General features: G+C 40.4%; 1 protein-coding gene across 28 annotated transcripts in view; it reads right to left on the reverse strand.

Moving 5' to 3' along the window:
* The window catches only part of R3HDM2 (R3H domain containing 2), a 157168-nt gene that overhangs the window by 98100 nt on the left and 43699 nt on the right, over positions 1–15369 (reverse strand). For 20 of the 28 annotated variants that reach the window (XM_059080150.2, XM_059080147.2, XM_059080145.2 and 17 more), the window contains one exon: positions 15100–15162. The gene's annotated coding sequence lies outside the window, so the exon portion shown is untranslated. Of the gene's footprint in view, positions 1–11848; positions 12024–15099; positions 15168–15369 lie in introns of those variants that run through there. The other 8 variants (XM_059080141.2, XM_067009613.1, XM_067009586.1 and 5 more) reach the window with 4 other exon arrangements.

Genomic DNA, 15369 nt, shown 5'->3' on the forward strand with positions numbered 1-15369 from the left:
AGATGTATGGGTCACCATGATGCTTTCTCAGAACTGCAAGTATTGCATAAAGAAAGCTATAGTATAAGGTACTCACAGAAAAGTGTTTGGAGAAGAAGCTAGAGGTTAGTGGAAACAGGATCATAAAACATCTTGTGTACTAACTAAAGCAATGGGAAACTTGTAAAGGACTTTCAGAAAGTAGTTATATGATCATATTTCTATTTTAGAAAGATTACTTTTGCTACAATGTGGATGGGTTAGAAAGAAGATAAAATAGAGGCAGAGATACCAAGTAGGGAAAAGATCAGATAAGCATTCTGGCTGTAGAATGAGGGGACTCTGACCCAAGAGGCATTAAGGAGGTAGAATCATTAAGACTTGGTGACACAGGAGATATGTGTGATGGTTGGGAGAAGAGATGTCTAAGAGAACACTCAGGCAACCAGAGAGAAAAGGAGTTATCAAAGTGTGGCCTGGGACCCCTGGGAATTTACAAGACTTTTTCATGGGATATGCAAGGTCAAAACCATTTTTATAATAATGTTAAGACCTTATTCACCCTTTTCACTCTCATGCCCTCAAAGATACACAAAGAGCATTTTCCAGAAGCTACATGACATGTAATATCACAACTAACTGAATGAAAGGCAGATACGAGAATTCATCTGTATTCTCTTAACCCCAACACTAAATTATTTGCAAAAATTAAAAACAGGGGCTTCCCTGGTGGCGCAGTGGTTGAGAGTCCGCCTGCCGATGCAGGGTACGTGGGTTCGTGTCCCAGTCTGGGAAGATCCCACATGCCGCGGAGTGGCTGGGCCCATGAGCCATGGCCACTGAGCCTGTGTGTCTGGAACCTATGCTCCGCAACGGGAGAGGCCACAACAGTGAGAGGCCCACGTACCGCAAAAAAATAAAAAAATAAAAACAATGACACATTTCTCATAAATTTTGTTGCTGTTGTTATGGGAAAAAAATTTTTGTTTGTTTGTTTTTTGCGGTACGTGGGCCTCTCACTGTTGTGGCCTCTCCCGTTGCGGAGCACAGGCTCCGGACATGCAGGCTCAGTGGCCATGGCTCACGGATCTAGCCGCTCCACGGCATGTGGGATCTTCCCGGACCGGGGCACGAACCCGTGTCCCCTGCATCGGCAGGCGGGCTCTCAACCACTGTGCCACCAAGGAAGACCCCCCCAGTTTTTTTTATTTCACTTTTACGTTAACATATAATGGATTTATTATCGTTTTTAAATTAATTAATGGTTTTTAAGTTTCTCAGTTTTAATTTCTAATACATTAATATTGATAGTTATAACCTACATAAAACAAAAGCTCTTTTGGAGGCCTCAGTAATTTTTAAGAGTACATAGAGATTATGATACCAAAAAGTTTGAGAACAAATGGGGTAGTCATTTCCACCACTGAGATACGAATACTGAAGAAGAAACCAGTTTTGAAAAATAAAAAGATAATAAAGTTCTGTTTAAAACATGGTAAATGTGATATGCCCACAAGCTGACATAATCAAAGTGCCCAATAGGCAGTTACACTGATGGAACTGGATATCTAGACCACCAAACTGTGACAGAAGTTGAAACCTTGGATTTTAAAAGGAGAGTGCATGGTGAGAACAGTGTCAGATTAACCACAGAAAAGACTAGAGAGGTGAGCATAGGCCTCAGGACACACCAATATTTAAGGAATAAAGAAGAGAAAGAGAACTCCATACAGAGGAAAAGTAAGAAAAATTAGAAATAAAAATGAAAACTAAAGGAGCATATCACTAGCTATAATTAAAGAGAAAGCTGTTCAGGGCTTTGAAGAAAAGCAAAACACCAATCCATCATTAGTAATGCCAGGGAAAGACAGAAAATATAAATGAAATCCAGTATTAACTCAAAACTCTCATTTTAGCCAGGAGTTTCAATTTCTTCTCATACAATACTTTTTTCTTATCCGAGTTACTCATAAAGAATGAAATGATTTCAGGTTTATCTTCTTTGCCTTCTTTGTTCACCCTCTGGAGGAAATGCAAACAAAAAAATGACCAAAAGGATAGAGATGGAAAGAAAAGAAAGACCCTGGATGAAATATATGACGGGAACTGACTGAAGCAGTGACTCAAGGAAGAGGCATTCATTCATTCATGCAACAAATACTCTGTGAGTAAGCATTCTGTGCGAGGCATCATGATACACACTGCTGAAAAACAGCTGACTAATAATATACCAAGCTATGCCCTTGTTCATCAGCAGAAACAATAGACTGGGAATAGAAATAAAACTTTCCTGATGAGACTAGCATAAGCAGAGGCAGCTCTATTCTAAAGGTGGCTCTAGCAGATTCCCAGAGCTCAGTTACCTAATTACTGAAATGTGTCCTAATTCCACAAAATAACTCCAAAGAAATATTTTCTTCAAGTGTTTGATAGCTACTAGCTATGTGATCCTGTGGCAATACTTATCCCTCTGAAATTTTACATAGATAAGCACAGCTTTGAAATGCAGAGAGAAATCTTTAAGAAACACTTGTATCCATATTAAATCACCATTAACTCTGAGATAAGCTCCAAAACTAATAATAAAGGTCAAAGGAGAATTACCTAGCTAGATGTACCTAGGCTGGAAAAGGCTGCTTTAACTGGTTAACTCTACCCTTTAAATAAAGGAAAATGTTAATTTTTAAAATATGGTTATTCTTTTAAGGAAAGGACTATAAGGATAAGAATAGAGAAAAGGCATTTGAAAACACCCAGAATCTAGCATCACATTCAAAGAGAATCCTGAACAAGAAAGGAAATGTTATCACACACAAGCTGTCACAAAAATCTTTTCCCACCATCATTGTGTGCTATGGTAGCTGACCTATTTCTAGCTCTAAGCCTGTATCTATGTGATTGATTTGCAAACTTCCGAAAGTAGCTGGGCTTCAAGAGACACTGAAGGACATCAGAAGTATCTTTTTGTCTGAGTTATATTTAGCCTCCATTCCCACCTCACACACACACACACACACACACACACACACACACACACACACACATACCCACCCACCCTTTTTTTTAAAAACAACTTAAGAAAGGAAGGAATTTTGGGACAGTAGTTAATAACAGTGGATATTCCTAATGTTATTGAAAATTCTTGGGGTTGGGGTGGGGATCTCACTTCTGACTAACTTGGAATAACAGGGATGATATTTATCTTCCTGGAAGAAACAATAAAAAACCAGACAAATGTGTGAAACACTGGTGTTTAAGACACTGGACAACAGGCAATGAAGGACAATGATTCCTCAGAGATGGGAAACAAATGAGGTAAGCTCTATGATTACCCAAGTTTAATGCCTAGGGAGAGTTTCCAAGAAGTGTCAAACGAGGGAGTCTAAGGGGAACCTAGGCATGTTCCAACATGCTCCCTAAGTGGAGAACACAGCAGTGAAAGTCTGAGAGAGCAAAGGAGTCTAGCGCTCACAGAAGAGAGTAAGCCACAGATTGGAGAAATATCTGCAAACCACATATCCAACAAAAGACTTGTATACAGAATATATAAAGAATTCTCAAAACTCAACAGTAAAGAAACAAACAATCCAAATAGAAAATGGGCAGGGCAGCTCCCCTGGTGGCACAGTGGTTAAGAATCCGCCTGTCAATGCAAGGGACATGGGCTCGAGCCCTGGTCCGGGAAGATCCCACGTGCTGTGGAGCAACTAAGCCCATGCTCCACAACTACTGAGCCTGTGTGCGTGCCTACAGCCAGTGCTCCACAACAAGAGAAGTCACCACAATGAGAAGGAGCCCATGCACCACAGCTAAGAGTAGCCCCTGCTCACTGCAACTAGAGAAAGCCCGTGCAGCAACGAAGACCCAATGCAGCCAAAAATAAATAAATAAATTTTTTAAAAAAAGAAAGAAAATGGGCAAAAGACATGAACAGACATATTCAAAATCATTAGCCATTAGAGAAATACAAATTAAAGCCACAGTGAGATATCACTGCACACCCATCATAATGGCTAAAATAAAAAATACTGTTTGGAATTCCCTGGTGGTCCAGTGGTTAGGATTCTGTGCTCTCACTGCCAAGGGCCTGGGTTCATTCACTGGTCAGGAAACTAAAATCCCACAAGTTGCACAGCATGGCCAAAAAAACCGAAACAAAACAAAAAAACTGTCAATACCAAATGTTGGCAAGGATGCAAAGAAACTAAATCACTCATACATAGCTGGTAGGAATAACATGGCAAAGCCACTCTAGAAGAAAGTCTGGCAGTTTCTTATAAAATGAAATATTCAATTACCATGCCACCCAGCAACTGTACTCTTGGACCTTTATTCCAGAAAAACAAAAACTTATGTTTACACAAAAACCTGTATGTGAATGTTCACAGTAGCTTTATTCATAATAGCCCAAAACTGGAACCAATACAGAAGTCCTTCAACAGGTGAATGCTTAAACAGACTTGGGATAACCATACCATGGAACACTACTCAGCAATAAAAGGGTACAAACTACTGATAGACACACACATATATACAACTTATATGAACCTCAAGGGAATTATGCTGAGTGGGGGCAAAAAAAAAGCCAACCTTAAAGGGTTATATACTGTATGATTCTATTTAAATAACATTTTGAAATGACAATATTATAGAGATGGAGGACAGATTAGTGGTTGCCAGGGTTACAGGTTTATGAGTGGGGTGGAGGGAGGGAGGACAGGACTGGTTATAAAAGGGCAACAAGGACTTCGCTGGTAGTCCAGTGGTTAAGCCTCCCACGCTCCCAATACAGGGGGCACAGGTTTGATCCTTGGTTGGGGAACTAAGATCCCAGATGCTGCATGGTGCAGCCAAAAGAAAAAAAAAAGGGCAACAGGAAAAATTCTTGTTTGACTAGAACTGTTCTGTACTTTGATGGTGGCTGTAGATATACAAATTCACACATGATGAAATTCCATAGAACTACAGACACACACACACACACACGGGAGTAGATGTAAAACTGGTCAGATATTAATAAACTCTGAAGACTGTATCAATATCAATTTCCTAGTTTTTTTTTTTTTTTAGTGGTACGCGGGCCTCTCACTGTTGCAGCCTCTCCCGATGCGGAGCACAGGCTCCGGACGCGCAGGCCCAGCGGCCATGGCTCACGGGCCCAGCCGCTCTGCGGCATGTGGGATCTTCCCGGACCGGGGTACGAACCCATGTCCCCTGCATCGGCAGGCGGACTCTCAACCACTGCGCCACCAGGGAAGCCCCAATTTCCTAGTTTTGATATTGTCCTATAATTATACAAGTATTACCACTGGGAGAAAATGGGTGAAAAACACATGTAACATGTGCAACTTCTTATAAATTATACTTATTTCATAATGAAAAGTTAAGATAAATGACTGAGAAACAATACACATTATAGAAATAAAGAGATATTTAGGAAGTTATTATAACTGTATTCCATATATGCAAAAATCTAAAGGAAAATGTAGGCATGTTAGAAGAAGTAAAAAAATCTCTGATATGTTAGAGAAAACTACACTATGTAAGACTAACAGCAGATTAGAAATTGCAACAGATTACATCAGGGGAATAAAACTAAATAAAATGAACAAATTACCAGTGAACTGTGGAATAATTTCAAATTACCTAATATATGTGTCAGTGGTATCTCCAAAGAGAGAGGAAAAAAATATTACAGAAACAATATCTTAAAAGTTTCCAAATTGGAATAAAACTATAAATACACAGATCCAAGAAGCTCAAAGAACAAAACACATTACTACCAAACTACTTAAAATGAGTAATACAGAGTAAATCTTAAAAGTAGCCAGAGATGGGCTTCCCTGGTAGTGCAGTGGTTGAGAGTCCGCCTGCCGATGCAGGGGACATGGGTTCATGCCCTGGTCTGGGAAGATCTCACATGCCGTGGAGCAGCTGGGCCCGTGAGCCATGGCTGCTGAGCCTGTGCGTCCAGAGCCTGTGCTCTGCAACAGGAGAGGCCACAACAGTGAGAGGCCCGCGTATCGCAAAAAAAAAAAAAAAAAAAAGTAGCCAGAGAAAGGGCTTCCCTTCTGGTGCAGTGGTTAAGAGTCCTGCCAATGCAGGGAACATGGGCTCAAGCCCTGGTCCAGGAAGATCCCACATGCCGTGGAGCAACTAAGCCCGTGTACCACAACTACTGAGCCTGTGCTCTAGAGCCCATGAGCCACAACTACTGAAGCCCGAGTGCCTAGAGCCTGTGCTCTGCAGCAAGAGAAGCCACCGCAATGAGAAGCCGGCACACTGCAACAAAGAGTACCCCCGCTCGCCGCAACTAGAGAAAATCTGTGTGCAGCAACAAAGACGCAATGCAGCCAAAAATAAACAAATAAAATAAATGAATAAAAAAAAAGTAGCCAGAGAAAAAGGAATTATTATCTATAGAGGAACAAAGATGAAGATAACAACAGAATTCTCGCTGGAAACTATTCAAGTCAGAAGACAATGGAGTGGTATCTTAAAGGACTGAAAGAAAAAAAAAACTGTCAACCAAAAATTCTGTACTCACAGAAAGTATCTTTCAAAAATGAAGGCAAAATAAAGTAAATAAAATAAAACTTTTTTATTTAAAATAAATAAAACTTTTCAGACATACAAAAGCTGAAAGAATTAATCACCAGCAGACCTGTACTAATCCTTCAAGATGAATGAATATGATAACAGATGAAAATCTAGATCTACATAAAGGAGTTAAGAGCATAAGTGGTAACAATGTGGGTAAACAGAAAAAACTCTTCGTTATTTAAATATCTTTTTAAAATACTCAACTATTCAAAGCAAGAATAATTTAAAATATATTGTACAATTTATATATGCAAGTGAATGTATGACCAGGAGGGAAGAAACAGAAGTATAGTATTGTAAAATCTTATACTATACAAGAAGCAATATAACAACATTTCTTTGAAGCAGAATGTATGGCCCACAAGGAAAAATGGCAGCCAACAGAAACTCACTTAGGGAGCCCAAACATTGGATTTAGATAGACTTTTAAAATAAGATCAGCCATTTTAAATAAGATCAAAAAAGGAAAGAGGGAGGGAGGAAAAAAAATCAAAAATGTTAAGATAACTATGACTAAAGTACTAAAGAAAAAGTACGAAAAAAATATCTCACCAAAAATAGAATATTAATAGAAAGACAGAAATTACAAAGGGAACCACAAATGGAAATTTTGGAGTTGGAAACATGGAAATGAAAAACATCAGTAGAGAGAGTTCAACACAAGGCCTGAGCAGGAAGAAGGAATAATCAACAAACTTGAAGCTAGGTCAATTAGGCTAGATCTGTCTGAGGAACAGAAAGAAAAAAGAATAAAGAAAAATGAACAAAGCCAAAGAACAAAGCCTAACAATTCATATTGGGAGTCCCATGACAGGAGAGAAAGGGAAAGAAAGGATATTTAATGAAATAATGGCCAAATTTTTCTCAAACACTAAATCTGCAAAACCAGGAAGCTCATCAAAAACCATGGAGGTCAGAAGGCAATGGGAAGATTTATTCAAAGTGCTAAAAGAAAAAGAATATCAACCAAGAATTCTATCTCCAGCAAAACTATCCTTCAAAAACAAAGGAGAAATTAAGACATTCCTAGATAAAAATGAAAGAACTCATCACTAGCAGATCTAGTCTACAAGAAATACTAAAGAGAGTCACTCAGGCTGAAATAAAAGGACTCTAAAGCAGTATCTCAAATCCAAACAAAAAAATTAAAAGTACTGGTAAAAGTAACTATATAAGTAAATGTAAAAGATAGTATAAATAAATGTTTTGTTTGTAACTTTTTGTTTATCTGATTTAAAAGACAACTAAATAAAGCTATGATTATAAACCTGTGTTGATGGGCACACAATGTAAAAAGATGTAATTTGTATGTAATAGAACAAAAGAAAGAAGAGGGAACAGAGCTATACAGGCACAAAGTTTTGCACATGACTGTAACTGAGTTAGTATTAAATTAAACTACATTGTTATAAATTAAGATGTCAATTGTAATCCCCAGGACCACTAAGGGAATAACTCTATTTCATAAAAGGAATCTGCAAAACCCCATAAATAATATCCTACTTAAAGACTGAATGCATTTATCCTAAGCTCAGTAACAAGACAAAGACATAAACTTTTGCACTGAAGGTTCTAGCTAAGGCAATGAAGCACTAAGAAGAAAGAAAAGGCATCCAGACTGGAAAAGAAGAAATAAATACAATCTCTATTTGCAGATGACAAGATCTTGTATCTAGACAACCCGAAGAAATCCACTAAAAACTAATAAACAAGTTCAACAAGGCTGCAAGATACAAGGTCAATATATAAAAATTGATTGTATTTCTATACACAAGCAATGAACAACTCAAAAGTGAAGTTAAGGGGGGAAAAATTTACAATAGTAACAAAAATAATACTTAGTTATAAATTTAACAAAAGAAGTGTAATGGGGTAGGGTTAAAACATGTAACTTGTATATTGAAAATCATGAACTATTGATAGAAATGAAATAATATCTAAATAAGAGTAAATCCATCCTATGTGCATCAATTGGAAGACTTATTGCTAAGATGGTAACACTCCCAAAACTGATCTACAGATTCAAAGCAATCCCTATCAAAATCCTGGCTGGCTTTTTTTTTTTGCATAAAATGACAAACTGCTCCTAAAATTCACGTGGAAATGCAAGGGACCTAGAACAAACAACATAATCTTTAAAAAGAACAACAAAATTGGAGGACTCACATTTCCCAAGTTCAACTAACTACACAAAGCTATAGTAATCAAAACAGTATTGTAGTGGACTAGCATTGAAAGTCCAGAAATAAATCCTTACATTTACGGTCAGCTGATTTTTGACAAAGGTGCCAAGACAATCAAATAGGCCAGGGCTTCCCTGGTGGCGCAGTGGTTGAGAATCCGCCTGCCAATGCAGGGGATACGGGTTCGTGCCCTGGTCCGGGAAGATCCCACATGCCGCGGAGCGGCTGGGCCCGTGAGCCATGGCCGCTGAGCCTGTGCGTCCGGAGCCTGCGCTCTGCAAAGGGAGAGGCCACAACAGTGAGAGGCCCGCGTACCACAAAAAAAAAAAAAAAAAAAAAAAAAATAGGCCAAAGACAGTCTTTTCAACATGCAGCAATGAGACAAGTGGATATCTGTACATAAAAGAAAAAGTTGGAGGGCTTCCCTGGTGGTGCAGTGGTTGAGAGTCTGCCTGCCGATGCAGGGGGCACAGGTTTGTGCCCCGGTCTGGGAAGATCCCACATGCCACAGAGCGGCTAGGCCCGTGAGCTATGGCTGCTGAGCCTGTGCATCCGGAGCCTGTGCTCTGCAATGGGAGAGGCCACAAGAGGGAGAGGCCCGTGTACCACAAAAAAAAAAAAAAGAAAAAGTTGGAACCATACCTCACACCATACACAAAAATTAACTCAAAATGGATCACAGACCTAAATGTAAGAGCTAAAACCATAAAACTCTTAAAGAAAAAAATAGATTAAGTGGACTTAATCAAATTTAAAACTTTTGTCTGTAAACAATACCATCAAGAAAGTGAAAAAACAACCCATGGAAGAAATATTTGCAAAGTATACATCTGATAAGGAACGTGTACCCAGAACTCTTACAACTCAATAATAAAAAGACAAGTTATCCAATTTTTTTAAAGACAAAGGATTTAAATAAATATACATTTTTCAAAAAAGATATACAAATGGCCAATTTGTACGTGAAAAGATGCTCAACATGGGCTTCCCTGGTGGCGCAGTGGTTGAGGGTCTGCCTGCTGATGCGGGGGACATGGGTTTGTGCCCCGGTCCGGGAGGATCCCGCATGTCGCGGGGCGGCTGGGCCCATGAGCCATGGCCGCTAGGCCTGCGTGTCTGGAGCCTGTGCTCCGCAACGGGAGAGGCCGCGGGGGTGAGAGGCCCTCATACCACACACAAAAAAAAGATGCTCAACATCACTGGTCACCAGGAAAATGCAAATCAAAACCATAATGAGATACTACTTCACACCCACTAGGATGGCTGGACTCAAAAAGACAGACAATAAGACGTTTGATGATGATAGACAAATTGGTACTCTCAAACGTTGTTGGTGGGAATGTAAAATCATGCAACCACTTTGAAAGCAGTTTGACAGTTCCTCAGAAAGTTAAACATAGCTACCATATGATCCAGCAATTAGACTTCTAGGTTTATAGCCAAGAGAAATGAAAGCATATTTCCACACAAAAACTTGTACATAATTGTTCATAGCAGCATTATTCACAGTACCCTAAAGTGGAAACAACCTAAAAGTCCACTAACTGATGAATGGATAAACAAAATGTGATATATCCACCACACAACAGAATATTATTCAGCCATAAAAAAGAACAAAGTACTGGGAGTTGCCTGGTGGCCTAGTGGTTAGGATTCCAGGTTTTTACTGTCATGGCCCAGGTTCAATTCCTGGTGGGGGAACTGAGATCTCGCAAGCCACGTGGCACACCCCCCAAAAAAGAACAAAGTACTGATACATGCTAAAACTTGGATGAACCATGAAAACATTATGTTAAATGAAAGAAGCCAGTCACAAAAGTTCACATATTGTCTGATTCCTTTTATATTATATATCCAGACTAGGCAAATCCATAGAGACAGAAAGCAGATTAGAAGTTACCAAGGGATGGGGGGAAGAGAGAATGGGGAATGATTAATTAATGGGCATGGGGTGGTTTATGGAATAATGAAATAGTTTTGGATCTAGAAAGTGCTAGTGATTGCAGAACAATGTAAATATACTAAATACCAATGAACTGTACACTTTAAAATTGTTAATTGTATGCTACGTGAATTCACATCAAAAAAATAAAGAAAAAATAAAGAAAGAAATTAACTTGGAGGGAAAAATAAAGTATATGCCCATACAAAGATTTGTACACAAATATTCATAGCATAACTTTATCTGTAACTGCCGAAAACCGGAATAAACCCAAATGTCCATCAGTAAGTGAATGAATGAACAAATTGTGTTATAGCTATACAAAAGATCACTACTCAGCAATAAAAAGGAATGAACTATTGATATATGCAACAACATACATGAATCTCAAAATAATTAGCTTGATTAAAAAAGCCAAACCAAAATTAAGTAAACATGAGAGTATATACTTTATGATTTCCTTTATATAAAATTCTAGACAATGCAAACTATTCTACAGTGACAGAAAATTGATCAGTGGTTGCCAGGAGACCACAGAGGTTGGGAGAAGGATAACAAATGGGGATAAGAAAACTTGTGGAGGTGATAAATATATTCATTATGTCTTTTTTTTTTTTTTTTTTTTGTATTCCATTGTTTATACCAAGGAATGAGTGAGAAATCCATCCAGGGAATAGTTTCAGAGAGCAAGGATTCATAGATTTTCATTATCTTGAGCTGATAACACTTCGTCAGTCTTCCACCTGGCTACATACCCCAGGGTAGAAAAACCAACATGTGTCTCCAGCATATGTCTTGCCCTTTTCTTCCCAGGAAAAAACAAAGTTTAAGTGTGGATTTAAGGCTCCTCCCCAACCTGAGCGCTCTCTGATCACTGACCTCAGTGGTTCCCAATCCAGCTAAATCCCAAGATTGCTTGTAAGGATTGCTGCAAAATACTCAGGTTTCTTCCCAGACCCATCATCTCAGAATGCTGGGCACGGAGCCCAAGACTTGCTTATTCAACAAGCCCTACAGGTAAGGCTGGTGCACAGCCATGTGGGAATCCTGGTCTACGTTCTTGCTACTAAATGTGATCTGAAAGTGAGCAGAATCAGCACCAACCTTGTTATAATACAGAATCCCATGTCCTACTACAGACCTTCTGAATCTTACCAAGATGTCCCGATGATTCTTATGCAAATTAAAGTTTAGGACTCCCTGGTCTCTGTGCTGTCTAGACGCAGTGCCAAAACTCTCCAGTCTGCTCAGGTGTGTGGTCTGATCAGCACTGGGACTTCCAGGGTTTAATTCTTGTTCTTTTCCAGTTTTGGGTTCTTTGGAAAAGATGGAAAGAATAATACAGGAAACAGCTCTTTAGGACTGGTGAAAGATAACATCACAGTCCTGGGCACTGTCGCTGCCTGGAGTGCTTCTTCCTCCAGATCACAGCTCCAGCCACCACAGCTCCAGTGACCACCAAGAGAACCAGGCCAACAATGATGCCATGAGGACAGTGGGCTGAAGAGATTCGGCCTCGCTCTGGTTGTAGTAGTTGCGCAGGGTGTTCAGGTCCACTCGGAAAGTCTGTGCATGGTGCTTGTAGATCCGCGGGTTCCGATCCCAATACTCCGGCCCCTCCTGCTCCACCCATGGCACCTGCGGCTCCATCCTTGGATTCGGGGCATCGCTGTCGAACCGCACAAACTGCGTGTCGTCCACGTAGCCGACAGAGATGAAGGGGGGATCCCAGGCTGGGACACCCCAGTGTAGAAATTCCTCAGGGAGTGGGAGCTTGGGGGCAGGGAGGGGTGAACCCGGCCCAACCCTCCTCCCAGAGCGGGTCCTGGGTCCAAGGTGTTGGGGCTGGGAGCGGGGAGAGGGCAAGGGGCTCTGGAGACCTTCATTATGTCTTGATTGTGGTGACAGTTTTACAGTGAACACATGTCAAAATTTAACAAATTGTACGTTTTAATATGTACAGTTTACTGTATGTCAATTATTAAAAGCCTCAATTAAGCTCTTTTTTGAAAAATATGATAGGGCAATGTACGCATGCTGGCAACTCAATAATTGATAAGGTAGTAAGAAAGCAGTTTTACTTTACCTTGCTGAGTGTACAGGAAATTCTTGGCAACATAAAACATAGAGAACCACTCAAAGAGCATATAAATTTGAATTTTTGTAAACTTAAAAATACTTCCACGATTTCCCTCGTGGCACAGTGGTTAAGAATCTGCCTGCCAATGCAAGGGACACGTGTTCGATCCCTGGTCCGGAAGATCCCACATGCCGCGGAATGACTAAGCCTGTGTATCACAACTATTGAACCTGTGCTCTAGAGCCCACGGGCCACAACTACTGAGCCCCCTTGCCACAACTACTGAAGCCTGCGTGCCTAGAGCCTGTCTGTGCTCCGCAACAAGAGAAGCCACCGCAATGAGAAGCCCACACACCACAACAAAGAGTGGCCCCTTCTTGCTGCAACTAAAGAAAAGCCCACAAGCAGCAATGAAGACCCAACACAGTCAAAAATAATAAATAAATTTTTTAAAATTAAAAAAAATACTTCCAGGGGGACTTCCCTGGGGTCCAGTAGTTAAGAATCCACCTTCCAATGCAAGGGACATGGGTTCTATCCCTGGTCTGGGAACTAAGATCCCATATGCCACGGGGCAACTAAGGCTATGCACCACAACTACTGAGCCCACGCGCTCTGGAGTCTGCACAATACAGCTAGAGAGAAGCCCACGTGCTGCAACGAAGAGCCTGTGCACTGCAACTAAGACCCAATGCAGCCAAATAAATAAATAAATAAAATTTTAAAAAAAGGAAACTTCCATTTAACCTACATTATAATTTCAGAGATGCTCAATCTTCATTTTTTTTTTTTTTTTTTTGTGGTACGCGGGCCTCTCACTGTTGTGGCCTCTCCCGTTGCGGAGCGCAGGCTCCGGACGCACAGGCTCAGCGGCCATGGCTCACGGGCCCAGCTGCTCCGCGGCACGTGGGATCTTCCCGGACCGGGGCACGAACCCGTGTCCCCTGCATCGGCAGGCGGACTCTCAACCACTGCGCCACCAGGGAAGCCCTCAATCTTCATTTTTGACTGATCTTCAGTCGGTAGTGCAAGACACCCTGCCAGTTCTGTCAAGTACTACAATCTGTAAACAAGCATTTAGACACACCAAAAAAAGCTCCTACAAGAAACCCTAATAAGGTTCCTTAAACTTGAAAATACTTGTGAAGAGTATCTCAAGTGTGATGAAATCAACAAAAAAATCTCGATTATCTATATTAATCACCTCTAAAGAATGCCCCAATTATAGATATCTACCTTTTGTAGATATTTACTCAAAAAATATAAACTACTGCAAAACTTTTTATCTACTTTCTAAAAAGTTCAAAAAGCCCGCGAGCCACAACTACTGAGCCCGCTCACCTAGAGCCTGTGCTCTGCAACAAGAAAAACCACTGTAATGAGAAGCCCACACACCGCAACGAAGAGTAGCCCCCGCTCGCCACAACTAGAGAAAGCCCGCACACAGCAACAAAGACCTAACACTGCCAAAAATAAATAAAATTTAAAACAACAAACCCTAAACTGAATTTTTCTTTACCAAAAGATATTTCCACTGTTTTAAAGACAAACTAAAAGGACTTCCCTGGTGGTGCAGTGGTTAAGAATCCTCCTGCCAATGCAGGGGACAAGGGTTAGATCCCTGGTCCGGGAGGATTCCACATGCTGTGGCGCAGCTAAGCCCATGCGCCATAACTACTGAGCCTGTGCTCTAGAGCCCACGCGCCATAACTACTGAGCCCACATGCCACAACTACTGAAGCCTAAACGCTCTAGGGCCCGCCTGCCACAACTACTGAGCCCACGTGCTGCAACTACTGAAGCCCACGTGCCTAGAGCCTGTGCTCTGCAACGAGAAGCCACCGCAATGAGAAGCCCGCACACCACAACAAAGAGTAGCCCCTGCTCACCACAACTAGAGAAAGCCTATGCACAACAACAAAGACCCAATGCAGCCAAAAAAAAAAAAAAAAAAAGACAAACTAAAAGCATGATGTATTCAGCAATGAGGAAAAGTTATGGAAATGAGGGTGAAGTACAGCCAATCAAAACCATTTTACATTCATGATATTTATGCCACGTAAGAAATGACATCACCTAACCCAAGCTACCATCATCTCTCACTTTGACTATTACAGTAGCCTTTTTCCATTTTTTAATTCAGATGAATTCAATCTTGATATACTGTGTCTCAATCTCTTCATCTATTAAATGGGTGCAATAACACTCCCAACCTTATGAGATTATGTGAGGATTAAATGAGATCAAGGGTAAAGCACTTAGTTTGTTGCCTGGCACATAAGAAGTATTCCATAAATGTTACCTATTATTACCTGAATAAATGTTCAGCGTCCATGAGTCCAGTGCTGGAATGGCGTCACATATAAGTAACAAGTCTAACCTCGAAAAAAAAAAAAAAAGGTAAGTTAAAAGCAATTTCAATGTTAATATATTGAGACTCTCAAAGAAAATAAAGAGATCAATTTCAAATCAGCTTCTTAATATCTTCTTTCCCAATTCCTTTTGCTCACAATATTTCTTATAACCCTACAACTTGTGCTGAACCCTCTATATCCATCCCTACTCTCAATTCACAATAAAAC

Source organism: Kogia breviceps, chromosome 12 (genome assembly GCF_026419965.1).
Source record: "Kogia breviceps isolate mKogBre1 chromosome 12, mKogBre1 haplotype 1, whole genome shotgun sequence".
NCBI lineage: Eukaryota > Metazoa > Chordata > Mammalia > Artiodactyla > Physeteridae > Kogia > Kogia breviceps.